Raw genomic sequence first — 14,807 nt, forward strand, 5'->3', positions numbered from 1 at the left:
TAACATAATTTTGTAATATAATCATTAATGATAAAGGCCAAACCCTCCCTTCTACAGTTTTAAAATCCCACTGTATCCTTCAACTATCCCCATGCATAACATGTTAATGGCCCTCTGTTTTGCCTGAGGTCAAATTTTCCAGGAACCAATGATAATAATTGCAAAAATGGCAACTAAAATTTATTTAGCACTTTAAGGTTTGCAAAATGCTTTACTTATATTTTATTTCATTTGATCTTCACAACAATCCTAAAAAATATGTACTATTATTATCCTCAAGTTACAAATGAGGAAACTGGGGAGAAGAGAAAGGTCACACAATTAACAAGCATCTATGGAAGAATTTGAACTCCAAATCCATCAGTTTTATATCTTGATGTCTATCCTCGATATTTTTAAACTATAGATTTTTCAGAACTCCCTTGTGGATAATATACTTTGACTTGAAGGTTGAAAGTAGTGGGACTTACTTAAATGAACAATTGCAGCGGGTACAGCTTTCTTCCGCAGGCATTGTTAATGTATAGACATAGTTCTTTTTTGTTTGTTTTGTACATGAATTACAACCTTAAGGAGATTTTTGTATTAGTATGGAATTCATTTCCCTAAGAAGCCCGTCCCAAAGAAAACTTAGGAGAGCTTAGTACTGGTGACAGCTGTTAAATGGCATCTTTGTATAGTTCCGGCTCTTCTGAGTCTTAACAAAAATCTTTAATTGTATGAATCACATTGTTGACTTAATCTGATATCACATCTACATGGCTCAATGGAAAATGCCATTTCAGAATAATTCCATTTTTCTTCATAGTGAGTGATCACCCAACTATTTATTATTCAGACAAAACCCAATCTGATTAATTGCTTAAATCAACCAACCAGTGGCAATTCTGTGATTCTAGTTATAATAAGCTGAGTTCAAATGGGTAATTATTCAATCAATAGGACAATAAGTATCCCAAATGACCCTGAAAATTAGGGCCATAGGGATACAGAAGTAATGAATAAGGCATCAATACTGTCTCACCACTATTTTCAACCTTTTCATCATTAAATAAATTAAATTATAAAATGCATTAGGATGCAGACTTGTGTGAATCAAAATCTTCTCCCTAGTACCAAAGTTTATTCGATAATCACTACAGGGGAAGGAAAAAAAGAGGGAAAAGATGTGAATTAACAAAAATACTATGTAATTAATGATTAGTTATTTCTTTGGACACAAATAAAATAGATTAGGTCACATTTCTTTCCCAAATTCTGTTTATTATTAGATAAAATGAGTTTTTAGAAAATAATTTTCTCATCAAGTCCTTTTCTGATTTAAAAGAAAATGATTTTTTAAAATTTAATTTATAGCTTAGTAATACACCACTAACATAATTAGAAGAATTTTTTTCTACAAATAATGGAACCCAAAATGCAATGTATATTTTTAAAGCAATGAAAAAGATAATCATAAATACAAATTGAATTCCAGCTACTGTTTATTATCCTTAACCTCAACTAATTTGGTGAATAATGAATCTCATTTCCAAATATACTTTGTTAAAATAAAATGAATGTAGTATTTTGTCTTCTCAAAACTTTCAGTAGCTGCGTGGGTAGAGGTATTAGTAGAGACTTGCCTTCTTCAGCTACTTTGAAACAGTATATGCTTAGCAAAGTATCAGGTTCAACATCATCACTTTTTTCTTGTTTCTTTGGGGAAGAAAAGAAAGGAAAAAAGCTTCTATAATGTCTAAGCAATAATAAGTTTGTTTTGTGGTAGTCCAGGAACCTGGAAACCACTTTTAAAAAATTGTTTAATGTATTTCCATTATTCTTTCTTTTCAAAATGTGACATGAATATATTGCCTCCCCTGTGAATTTATGGTTCAGGAAATGTAGGAATGTTGGCTGTTGTTTTCATATAAAATTATTTTTTCACTACTAATGAATAAAATGACACTACTTATCTTACTTGAACCTTTCTATATCCCTGAACCTTTATAACTTTGCTCTGCATCATCAGTTCATAGAAGTCTTCCTAGTTTCTTGAGATATTGTCCATTTCATCATTATTAATGGAGCAATAATATTCCATTACATTCACATTCCATGATTTGTTGATAAACATAAAAAGTATCTGTTAGATTCTTTTCTTCTTCTTTTGATTTCTTTGTGTTATAGCTATGTTGTTCATAAAGGTAATTGAGTGAAAGAGTATATAAAAGTTAGTAATTTGGGGACATAGTTCTAAACTGCTTTCTAGAATGGCTATACCAAATCACAGCTCCAACAATAATGTGGTAGCATACCTAATTTCTCATAGGTCCTCCACCTTTTGTCGCCTTTGCCAGTTTGATAAGTACAAATTAGAATCACAAATTTTAGTTTTACTTATATTTATTTAATTATTAGTAATTTAGAACGTATTATTTATGTGGTTGTTGATAGTTTGGACTTTCTCTGGGAAAAAAAAAACTATATCTGTTGATGATTTATTTATTGGGAAATTTGAATGAATTTCTTATTACTGGAAGGATAAAAATGGAGACTTCCTCCCAGAATCTCCATTTAAAGAAGGCACTTAACCAACCATCCATTCATTTCCCATTTAGCTACATGATGCACTTCATCATTATGTCCCTCTCCCCATTTCTCTACTCCCCTTTTCAGTTCCTTTTTTTGCATTTCCCCCCATTAGATTAGAAATTCCATAAGTACAATATTTTCTTTTCTTCCTTTCCTCCCTTCCTCCTTTCTTCCCTCCCTTTCCTCCCTCCCTCCCTCTTTTCCTCCCTCCATCTTTTCCTTCCTTCCTTTTTTCCTTCCTTACTCTCTCCCTTCTTCCTTCCTTCCCCTCCTCCCTCCCTCCCTGCTTCCTTCCCTTTTTCCCTTTCTTACTTTTTGCCTCCCTCCCTCCATCCCTCCTTCCCTCCTTCCCTTCCTTCCTTCCTTCCTTCCTTCCTTCCTTCCTTCCTTCCTTTCAAATTCCTAGCTCTTTACATAGCTCCCAGCATATAGGTAGGCCCTGTACAAAATTTTATCAACTGACTGAATATTAAATGTCTTGAATATTTCATTTTTAAAACTTGAGCTTTTCCCCTCTTCTTAGCTAACATTTTATTCTAGTCAGATTTTAGCAGCCTTTTAAGCCTTTTCTGTATTTAGGAACTTAACAAGAATTAAAATAAATTATTAACTAAAAGTTTAATTTTTTCTCAGCATTTAGTCAAATAGAATACTTGTAGATTTAATTTTAGAGTTTCAGTATTATATTTAAGCAGCTATTTTAGACATAAAATTCACCATTCAATGTTTTTATTTGAAAAGAAGCATTCAAGGGATAATGTTGTCAATATAAAGTAATCATTAAATAAAAATTTAAAAATAAAAAAAAAAGTTTCACCTCTTAAAAAAAAAAAAAAAAGAAAAGAAAAGAAAAGAAGCATTCATTTTAAGGGAATGTCCCCCTATCCCCATTGAAGCATTGAAGACATTATTGCTATAAAGTAAGATTCATTTTCTCCAAATGAATAATCTGAATAGCTTCTTCTTTCATCCTCACTCTCTTACTTGTATTCAATCTCTCTAACTCTATCAACTTCTGTCCTGTTACCTACAATCATGTCCATGTCTTAAGTATCCTCAAAAAGTCCTCAGCTGACCTGCCCATCCTCGCTGGTTAAATGGTCTGCTCTGGACTCCTTTTATGACTAAACTACTTTAAAATTCTATTTTTGATTTATGCCTCTACTTCCTTTCCTCTTCTCTTAATTATGTGATCTGGCTTCCAATCTCCTCTTTTCAAAGTTACCAGTCATCTTTTAATTCCCAAATTTAGAGGCCTTTTCTCCCTTCTCATCCTGCTTGACTTCTGCAGCCTTTGACTAAGAATTATCCTTTTCTTCTTGATGTTCTCTTCTTTCAAGGTTTCTGGGACACTACAGGATCCTGGTTCTTTTGCTTGTCTGACTACTGTTTGTCAGCTTCTGTTGCCAGATCTTCATCTTTAAATCACACTCTAACAATAAATGTTCTCATCAGCTCCTATGGATTTTGGTGTAATCTCTATGCTGATGATTATTGGATCAACTTATTCAGTTTTCTAATTTCTTTACTCACATCTCTAAAAAAAAAAAAGACATCTAAAATTGGACGTCTAAATTTGGGTGTTCCATAAATATTTTGAAGTCAATATATTCAATATTGAATTCCTTATCTTCTTATCCCTTTCTTGCCTCTCACTACCACATCCAATTTGTAATCATATTAGTGTGAAAGCAAAGAGTTTTTCCTTTCATTGCATTGCCAGTGCTTAACAAATGCCTTGCAATATTAAACACCTGATAAATATTTGCTGACTTAATTTCAGTTTTAAAGTAGGACAATACTTTATTGCATTGAGAAATGCTTTTTACATAAAAGCTGGAAAATACTGTCATCTCAGAGAGCTAATTCAAAACGTTAGGCCTTCTGCTCTAACTTGGTGAGTCTGAATTAAAGTTATTTCATTGTTTATTTATTCAGAATTATATGTGACCCCTAACACCTGAAAATAAACATCTCAAATTATACAAACAGCTTACAAATATAAAGGAGGACACGTTGCTATGGCATTAAACCACTGTTTATTTGTTGAGGTTTACTATAAAAGAGCCAACTTAACTTCCTGTTTTACCAGATCATCAAACTGAATAGAAAGACATTTGTTTTTTGGATATAAGTTTATGTAGGTCAATACATTGTACATTCCCATAACTTGGTTGTTATCTCTGCTTTTGTAAGACTTTAAGTATACAAATTTCTAAATAGATGACAGTTATCTCTCTCTCAATTTAAAGGATATTCCTTTGAATGAATCTATATAATATTAATACTCTGACCTCAAATCATGAAAACAAGGAAATAGAATTAGAAATTCAGAGAACTAACTTTTTCCTTTTATAGCAGGGAAGGTAAGAGGAAATATGAGTTTTGCTGTTTTAGGAACATGGTGAGAAAAATTATCACAATGAGGTGAATTAAGGAGACAACTTGGTGATTTTGTGGGTTGTAGTAAATCTCAATGGTATTTAAATAAATGTTTTCATAGTTGAAACACTCTTAAAATCATTAGAGATTTATGAGTAAATAAATAACCATATTTTAAAAATTGATTTTACACATAATATTGATTGAAGCAGAAATGTTGCATCCATACTTACAAATAACTTTTGAATGAATATTAAGATTAATTTATCATTGATTTCTCTCTTAGGATCTGCATCTATAGATATGGCTCATGTCATGCCCAGTTTTATAAGTTTACAAAGCTTTGATATTCAGAATAACCCAATAAAGAATTTAGGAAAGGTATTGCTATTTTTATACTCAAGATGAAAAAAAAATGACTTTTAAGAAAAGTTAAGTGATTTTCCCACAGTAATATTACTGTGGGTAGTATTCAATTCATTCAGTATTATTGTGGGTAGAATGATGATGATCTGATCCCTCCCTCCTTTTCCACTGTACCACATTCCCTAAAAATTCCTTCCAGTCTGCTTCATCAGTATTAACACTAAGAAACTAAGAAACTAAGAAATGTCCTTTTGACTTTTCTTCTCTAAATACTCTTGGTGATCAGACCAGTTCAATTGATTACTCAATCAACAAACATGTGCTAAACATTTATTGTTTTGCTCAATATATATTTCCCCACTTCAGTTATTGCTCTCAGTTTTCAATCATCATCATTCTGATAACTAGTAGTTCTTTCCAAAGTTTCTTCAGACATGTCAAATTCTTCTCAATTCTTGAAAAAAAATACCATGACTAGAAACTACCATCTCCTGAAGTTTTTGTTTTATATCTCCCATCTTTTTCCCAACTAGACTCAAAGAATATTGTTAATAGTTAATAGTTAATGTAACTGAAAGTTTCCAGTGAAGGATTCTTAAGAATTTGTTCTCACTCTTTCCTTTTTCACATTTTCAATCAATAATTTGAATAAATACATATACTCACAACATTTGTAAGATGGTACAAGTGAGGAAGGAAGTACCATTATACTAAATGAAAAAAATGAGCATCTAAAAGAACCTTCACACAATAGACTATTGAGTTGAATCTAATGAGGTGAAATTCAGTAGGATTAAATGTAAAAATATGTACTTGGGTGCAAAATATCAATATCAAAAATAAAAAATAATGGAGGCATATACAGATGGCTGTTGTTTTGAAAAATAATTATAGAAATAATATTAATGAGATTCCTTTTTTGACCCACTTTTTTATCATTTGTAAATAGAAGGGGGCAACAGGAGTAAAAGAAGAAAATATCTGAGAATATGAACTAAATTTTCATAATAGTAAATGACAAATTAACATGCTTATAATATGGAGGTAGTTAGCAAAACGAATTAAAAAAAGATTTCAAAAAGATATTGTGTTTAAGAAACATGAACATAAACATTCAAGTAGAGTTAAAATGAGGAGATGGAACAGAAATTATTATACGTGAGGTCAAGTCAAAAAAGTACTTATAACAATCATGGTTCACACAAGGCCAAAAAAAGAACAAGATATTGTCAAAAGAGAAAACCAGAAAAATTACATTGTTCTTAATGGTATTAAAAAAAAAAAGAAAGAAAGAAAGAAAGAAAGAATATCAACACAATTGTTATTAAACAATTTTTGCAGAGAATAAAGATTTAAATAAATGGAAAAGAATTAATTGTTCATAGGTTGATCACATTAATATTGGTGAAAACAAAATTTAAATTAACTGACACTCTCAGTGTCATGCAAATCAAATAAACAAAAATTATCTAAGAGAACTAGATCAAATTATTACATATGTATTTAGAAGAACAAAAGATCAATAATTTTAAGGGAAATAATGGGAGGGAGAAGAATGAAAGAAGGAATCCCAGTAATATAAGACTTTAAACTATGCTACAAAGCAATACTCAGCATAATTTGGCACTGGTTAAAAAATAGAAATATTTGTCAATAAGCAGATTAGGTACATCCGTTTCAGAAGCATTTAAATGCTGGGTCATGGAGTTCAATAATCCTAGGGACACAAACTACTAGAGTATGGATTCACTATTTGGCAAAAAAATACTGAGAAAATTTTACATAATGTGCCACAATATTCTCCAAATTCTCCAAACAAGACCTATATAAAATGTACTAGAAGATGTTGGAATGAGAGATCTTTCACAATTATGTATAGAAAGAAGAGCTGTTAACCAAATTCATGTATATGTACATATATACATACATATACAAATATATACCTATATCTATGTATGTTAGAATATGTGTATCACTTTCTTTTCAAGTCCCAGAAAGTCGTCCTTTATAACATAGTAGGGGAAAAAGGAGAAGAAAATTTAAAAAGGTCAGCAAAACCAAACCACAAATCATCTAACTCTAACATCATATGTAATGTTCTATATCCATAGTTCCTTCTTCTGTGAAAAAGAGAGGAAGATGCATTCTCATATCTCTTCTTGGTGAACAAGCTTAGTTTGTTTATAGCTTTCAATTTTGATTTTGCCAATACTCTTCCCATTTACATTGTTATGTCTATTGTGTATATTATTTTCCTAATTCTGTCTGCTTTACTTTTTATCAGTACATGTCTTGCATTGCTTCTCTATATTTCTCATATTTATCATTTCTTTTAGCATAAGAATAGTGTAATAAGAATATTATTTTCATGATTTATTTAACAAAACTCCAAACAATATATCTAATCTGTATTTCTCCACTACTATAAAAAGTGATAAAATTTGGGGTATTTGAATTCTGTCTTTCTAATTTTGATTTCTTTAAGGTATATGCCTAGCAGTGGGATATTTTTATTTATCAAATATTATTAAAATAATAGCATTTAAAGTTTAGGATGTGCCTTATAAATATTACATTTTATCCTTACAAGAACTATGGAGATGGTTGCTTTCATTATTCATCTTTTTACAGTTATATATTTTACAAATTTATATTTTAAACTGTCATAACTCTCAGAGTTCTTATACCTCTATTAGGAAAGCAGATCAAATGTTTTATGGTCAAGGAAAATTCTAAACTCTTTTCATTGTGGCAAATTGTCTATGGATTAAACGTCCTTGGGAAATGATAATAATTTTTGTTGATGCTTATTCTTTTATATCTTTCCCCTTTTTTGGTATTAATATCTTATTTAAATAGGTCAGTTTGGTGTTATTTTAATTGCATACCATATTTTCTTATTTATATTTCTTCAAATTTGGTATCAATGTTAATCCTTGCTCTAAAAATTTGATGGTCTATCTATATATAGCCAACTGATTTTATTTTCTCATTAATGTATAGTTAATTTTGTTTTTACTTGCTTGCCATTTCTAGTACTTCCATCTTCTGTTATTGAAGACCTGGTTCGTTAAATATGGACCGGAGGCCTCTTGTTTAATCTCTAGATCTTTGACTTCTTTTATTACTTAGTCCTGAATCATATTTCCTAATATAATTTTCACTGTGCTCCTGGGCTCATGAATGTCATCACACAGTTATAGTGTTTGATTCTGAAGGGTCTTATATAGTTCTTTTTATTACTTCTCCATTTTATTATTCTCTGCAAAAGGTTTTGGAACATGTTAATTTAAATGGAGAGAATGAATGGATTTTTTAAAACAAATGCTTAACATAATTACCATAATAGAAGATGTACAAGTGTCTCATGAAATATTTTCCACTCATTCTTGGATGCACACTAAAACCAATTAATTTATTTATATCTCTAAGAAGGACCTACAAGTCATTCTTCCATTTAGCTACAACTTCCTTTTGTCATCCAGTTTCAATATGAGGAGAATGCCTCTATTTGTAAGAATCAGTTCCTTCAAGTTATTTTTAGATGAAAGTATGCAAAATATCATCTGTAACATCAACCATATTCTGCCTTTCATACTCATCTAACTGCAAAATCAGAAATTCTCTTTTAATCTCTTTTCAGTAATAAGAAACATCTGAGTTTTTATCTAAAGAAACCTCTCAGATTCTTCAATGGAAACTTATACTTGATATCAGTCTGTATATGTCCTGATTTTGTTGTTATTGTTATTGAAATTAAAGAAGTAGTGATAGTGAATTATTTTATTTTCTGGGAAGAAGAAATTCCAGCAAGATCTAGAACTGTCACTGGTAATAATGTAAATGGCCATTAATAACCAAGAAAAGAAGAATACTTAAGACATTTGAAATGAATTTAGAGTAAAGCCAAAAACATTGAAAAGGAATAATTTTATTTTTAAAAAATACTTTGTCCAGGTGCAACATTTAAGGAAAGTTCCAAGGTTGCCATCATACTTCTGACTTCAAAGGAGTTCACATTTAATTCCCATGAACCAAAAAAAGAAAGCCAAAAGAAAATATTATATGAATAAAAACATATGTGATAGAACTGGATTTTAAATGTTCAATATCATTCACAACTGTATCCTGTCTCATTCACACCTTACAGTCAATCTAAAAATTTACCAATTAATAAAAGTAGAAGCATTTTACTACAGATGTTTAGAACTTACTCATAGCTATGTACTTTTAGTCTTCTCAAGTGCAAACTACTTATTTAAGAAGATTTTTATAAGACAACTAATAAGAACTCTATAAATACTAAGGAAACACAAAGCTCTATCTTTATATCATAGTTTTTATTACGGTAAATAATCTTAATTAAATAGTTTGCTTCCTTGACACTCTCTGATTATTTAATTTCCTAAAAATTGTTTTCCTTGATTTCATACTTTGCTTATAGTCCAATATGTTTTGGCTAATTTGAGTCACTTAACCATGCTTAGTAGGGCAGATACTGTCTGCATTTAAACTACATGATATAGAATTATCACTACCCTTCCACTAACTTTACAAGTGATCATCAAATGACTATAATATCTTTACAAGTACCTCAAAGCTATGTGTTTAATAAACTAATTTATTTAAATGAGCCTCCAATCTGGCATTCTGTCAACACCTTACTAATTATATACTAGTAAATTTTAGTAGGAATGGATTTACAGGTGGAATGTTTTCATAGATACTGTGCCAGATGATCGGGTCATGATTTTGGTGGCATATGGTTACTGCCTCATGGACATCCTCTTAAAGGGGGAAAAAGGAATGTGTCAGGGAGAAAGATAAATAATTATATGAGTTGATCTTAATAATGAAATACTAATTCTGATTCTTGATAGGAGCTAATCATCTCCAGTGTTCTTTGAAATTTGTAACAAATGGGAGAGGATTCAGAAAATAAATAATTGTTTATAACACTACACTCAGAACATCTATAAGCAAAAGATTAATTATCTTGTCCCTATTACATAAAGCAGAACCACTATTTATTGTGGAGGGTTGAGCTAAGGATTGGAAGGTAATGTTTCTAGTCTTATAGCTCAGCAAATATCTAATTGAAGAATAGACTCTAAACAAAGAAAGGTGTGGATTCTCTAACCCAACTAGAGGCTGTTAGGGTATTAGGAGAGTTGAAGAAAATTTCTTAGTCATTGAAAATGGAAAGAATAGAAGCCATTTCACTTATTTTAAAAGAAAGTTGCCTTTAAAAATTGTTGCCCTTGCTATCTAAGTAAATGTGAAATCATTGCAGTTTCTCCAAATCATTCTATTTGTTTTTTTCCTGTCAAAGTTATTTTGAGTTCATCTCTTGCTAACATCCAATGTCATTTCCCCCCCCCCCCAGATTGACTTTACCTAAAGGTCTTTTCTGAACTATGTTAGAGCAGGGTAGTACAGAATTTCTTAAAAACTGAATGTTTCATTTCTTTTATTCCAGTTCATTTCATTGGTTCCTTGGACTTTAGAACCATATATCACTTCTCTCAGAACTTCTGTTAAACTCAAACTATAAACCAAATAGAGGGATTAAGGTTGTCTGGTAAAGTAAAAAGGGAACTGAATTCTAATCCAACTTGGCATGAGTTGGAGTAAGTAATTTAGCCTCTCAGCATCTTGGTTTCCTCTTGAAAACACAAAGTGACTAAGTATCTAGGGCACTTTTCCATTGGGTTGCTTTTTTTTTTTTTCAAAGCAACAAATGACACTTCCTAAAGATACTTTTATTAGAGTCATCATTGACAACATATAGCAAGAATGATGATTCAGTTTGTAGATTTCTCTATATATAAAACTTTAAAATTCTACAAAGATAGAAAATATTTAAAGAGGAAAAAAGACTTGTTATTAATTATAAAAAGAAAATTTTTTAGAAAATATGAGGCACTGAATTTTTCTACTAATCTGGAAAAACTTTAATTAGAAAGATTTTCATTATATAACCTATTGTTAGTCAAACTAAGTTTTTTTATCCATTTTCATTATTTTCCCCATTTTTATATTTCAGCAGTGTTGATTAATTTATATTAACTCAATTGCCTTTTTTAGGAAGTTTTTTGTTGTTGTTGTTCATTATTTGTGACTTAGAGTATAAGGAGAAAAGTAGTATCTCTTTTTGGCTTTCCTTTTCATTATTTCCCTTTTTCTTCTTATTCTTCTGATTTGAAAAAAAAAAAGTTGGGAGAGAATGTCTGCTCAGAAGAGGCAGATGTATTTGCTTACTCACATTTCCAATATTCATGTCTTAATGCCTTTTTTAAAAATTCAGGTTTTTCAAAAATCTTATACTAGATTTTTGTAGTATTCATTAGCATTTGAAACACCACTTATTATGAAGATTAAAAGTGCTGATTGCAAAACTTCTGTAAATAAAATCCCCTTTAATGGCAAATCTGGTTTCTTTGCATAGAATTTTTTCTTATAATCTCTTTCTGGCAGAACACTTCATGTTGTGAGACTAGATCCAATTACCAGTCACAGTAAATTAAATACTAAATAAATAAATAAATTGTCCATGCTAACAGACTTTAAGCAGATTGTGTTTGTGTTTTTTGGTTGTTGATGTTGTTTATTTGTTTTTGGTTTTTTTAACCATTGTGGTAGTATAAAAAGTTAGTCTTACCAAATATGGAAATATGTTTAAAAGAATTTCACATATTTAACCTATATCAGACTGCTGACTGTTTTGGAGAAGAGGGAAGAAAAATTTGGAACACAAAGTTTTACAAAAGTGAATGTTGAAAACTATCTTTACATTTATTTGGGAAAATAAAATACTATTGAAAAGAAATTTTAAAGACGTTCGTCTTGTTTTGAGATAATGTAAGAAGGAATGTAAAAATATCAGCAGCAGTTGACTTGTTTGTTAGTGTACTTCTTTTTTTTCACTAGATTAACATTGATTTTTAACTTAGATTTTTAAAAACTAGTTTAACCTAATCTAGATGTTCTTCCCATAGAAATATGATGGAACACTTTATTGCTTAAAATTAAATGACTAAACATGTTTAGAAAAAAGACATGACTATAATAATATTCATGATTAAAATAACATTCATGAATAGTAGCTCCGAAAAATTTTAAAAAGAAAGACTTTTGCCTAGACAGGGGTTTTTTTTAGTGTTCTAAGTGTTTCATTTAGCTTATACTAGTTTCAAGAATTTTTTTACAAGCCACCAAATACATATTTTCAAGGTTTTTTTTTTTTAGTGTATTTAAATCATCAGTGTTAACTTTATAGATCAAATAATATGTTAGACTTAAATTATCTGACTTAACTCCCTTCATTTTATAATGAAAAAAATGAGGCCTCCACAGAGTTTGTCACTGCCTAAGATTATACAATCATTAGTAGAATCAGAATTCCAATCTAGAATTCCTGACTCCCAATCCAGTGGGTTACCACAATACCACAAATTCTAGAATAAATACCTTTCATACATTTTCGATTCTAGTCAGAAGTCCCATCTAGAAACCCAGAAACCCCAAAGCTTTAACCACAAACTTGGACACCCAGATAGCAAATGCCTGTTTTCCCAATGTCACATAATTAGCTAATAATGAAACTAGGCCTGAAACCAATTCTCAGTCCAATGGAGTTATAACTCCATTCCATAGCAAATATTTATAATGTTTTAAGGTTTGCAGAATGCTTTACAAATACTAACTCATTTTATCCTGAAAGAAGCCTGGGAGATGGAAACCATTTCCATTATTATCCTCATTGCACAGATGGGGAAACTGAGGCAGATACTCTTTAAGTGACTTGTCCATTTCCTGACTTCTGCTAGCCTCCTGTCCAGTACTACCTGTAACTGTTTTCTGCTTCTAAGTACTCTATTCTCTTTTTTAAATATATTTTATTTTTTCCAAATACCTGCAAAGATAGTTTTCAACATTCATCTTTGCAAAACCTTGTGTTCCAAATTTTTCTCTCTCTTTCCTCTCCCCCTGTCCAAGACAGCAAGCAATTCAATGATAAATATGTGCAATTCTTTTAAACACATTTCCATATTCATCATGCTGCACAAGAAAAATCAGACCAAAAGAGGAAAAAAATGAGAAACAAACAAGCAAGCAAACTGCAACAACAACAAAAAAGGTGAAAATACTATGCTTTGATCCACAGTCAATCTCTATATTTCTCTCTTTGGATGCAGATGGCTCTCTCCATCAAAAGTCTACTGGAACTGTCTTGAATCCCTTCATTGTTGAAAAGAGCCAAGTTCATCACAGTTCATCATCACATAATCTTGTTGCTACTGTGTATCATGTTCTCCTGATTCTGTTCCCCAATCACTCTATTTTCTAAACAGGCAGACCCTCTGTATCTTAGCACTGACTGTCCTAGAGTGCCTTCCCTCCTCACCTCTGCCTTTTATTATCCCTAACTGCTTTCAAAACTTATATACTGACTCCTTAAGAAAGCTTTCTTTGGTCCCCTTAGTTGTTAGTCATGTCTCTCCTCTAGAATTATCTTATATTTATTTTGTCAATTGATATCTGCCCCAGTAGATATCTTACCCAATAAAGACTTCACTTTCCCCTCTCGAAATTTTTAATACCTACCCCTATTTATCTCAGTTTCCTTACCTGTAAAATTAACTGGTGAAGGAAATGTCAAACAATTCCAAAACCCTTGCCAAGAAAACTCCAAATGGGGTCACAAAGAGTCAGACATTACTGAAAAATGACTAGACACCTAGTCCTTTTAAAATAGCTATTGAATTGAAATTTTTCCTCCCCTCTCCTTGGGATCTCTTCTAGTAGGAGGACCCTTGGAAGTCATCATGGAAGGGAGGCCACAAGAGGATTGGCTGCAAGTTCACATTCAGTTCTGGCAGGATGTGAGTGGTAATATTAATTAATTAATTAATTATAAAACTTGAGCACTTTAAAATTAATCTTTCCTTCCTCTTTTTTAAGAAAGAAGAATAGTTTTGCCTTCAGATATAATCATTGCAATGACATCAATCTGAACTAAAAACAAACAAACAAATAAACAAACCAACAAATACCACTGTTGTTTAATAGAAAGATACATGAATTTGTAGTCAGAAGACTTGGTTTCAAAAGACTTGGTTTCAATTTCTTGGATTTGAAACTTTTTACCTGTTTAACCTTGGGCAATTCTATTCGATTCAATAAATTCTTATTAGTCATTTCAACCTTTTGGGGTTTGTATTTCATCAATATAAAATGAGGTCTTTGGACTAAATGATCGCTAAGGTTCCTTCCAACTCTCGTATTTTATGATTCTAAATTCAAGTTTAGTATAAGATGTAGACTTTTGACAAGTTGGAATTAAACTTATAATTCAGGAGCCAAACTCTCTTAGAATGAATGGACTTCAGTCATTGGTCAGGTTGAGATACCCTACTTATCCTTAGGCTTAGGACTTTTTGGCTCCCCACTTTCTTTTTTTTAAATATCATAAGAGCACAATT

The 14,807-nt window shown here is 31.0% G+C and overlaps 1 protein-coding gene across 2 annotated transcripts in view; it reads left to right on the forward strand.

Annotated features, from left to right (window-relative positions):
* Positions 1-14,807, forward strand: part of RUNX1 (RUNX family transcription factor 1) — a 318,640-nt gene that overhangs the window by 260,713 nt on the left and 43,120 nt on the right. The window lies entirely within an intron of this gene.

The sequence above is a fragment of the Antechinus flavipes genome, chromosome 3 (genome assembly GCF_016432865.1).
Source record: "Antechinus flavipes isolate AdamAnt ecotype Samford, QLD, Australia chromosome 3, AdamAnt_v2, whole genome shotgun sequence".
Lineage (NCBI taxonomy): Eukaryota > Metazoa > Chordata > Mammalia > Dasyuromorphia > Dasyuridae > Antechinus > Antechinus flavipes.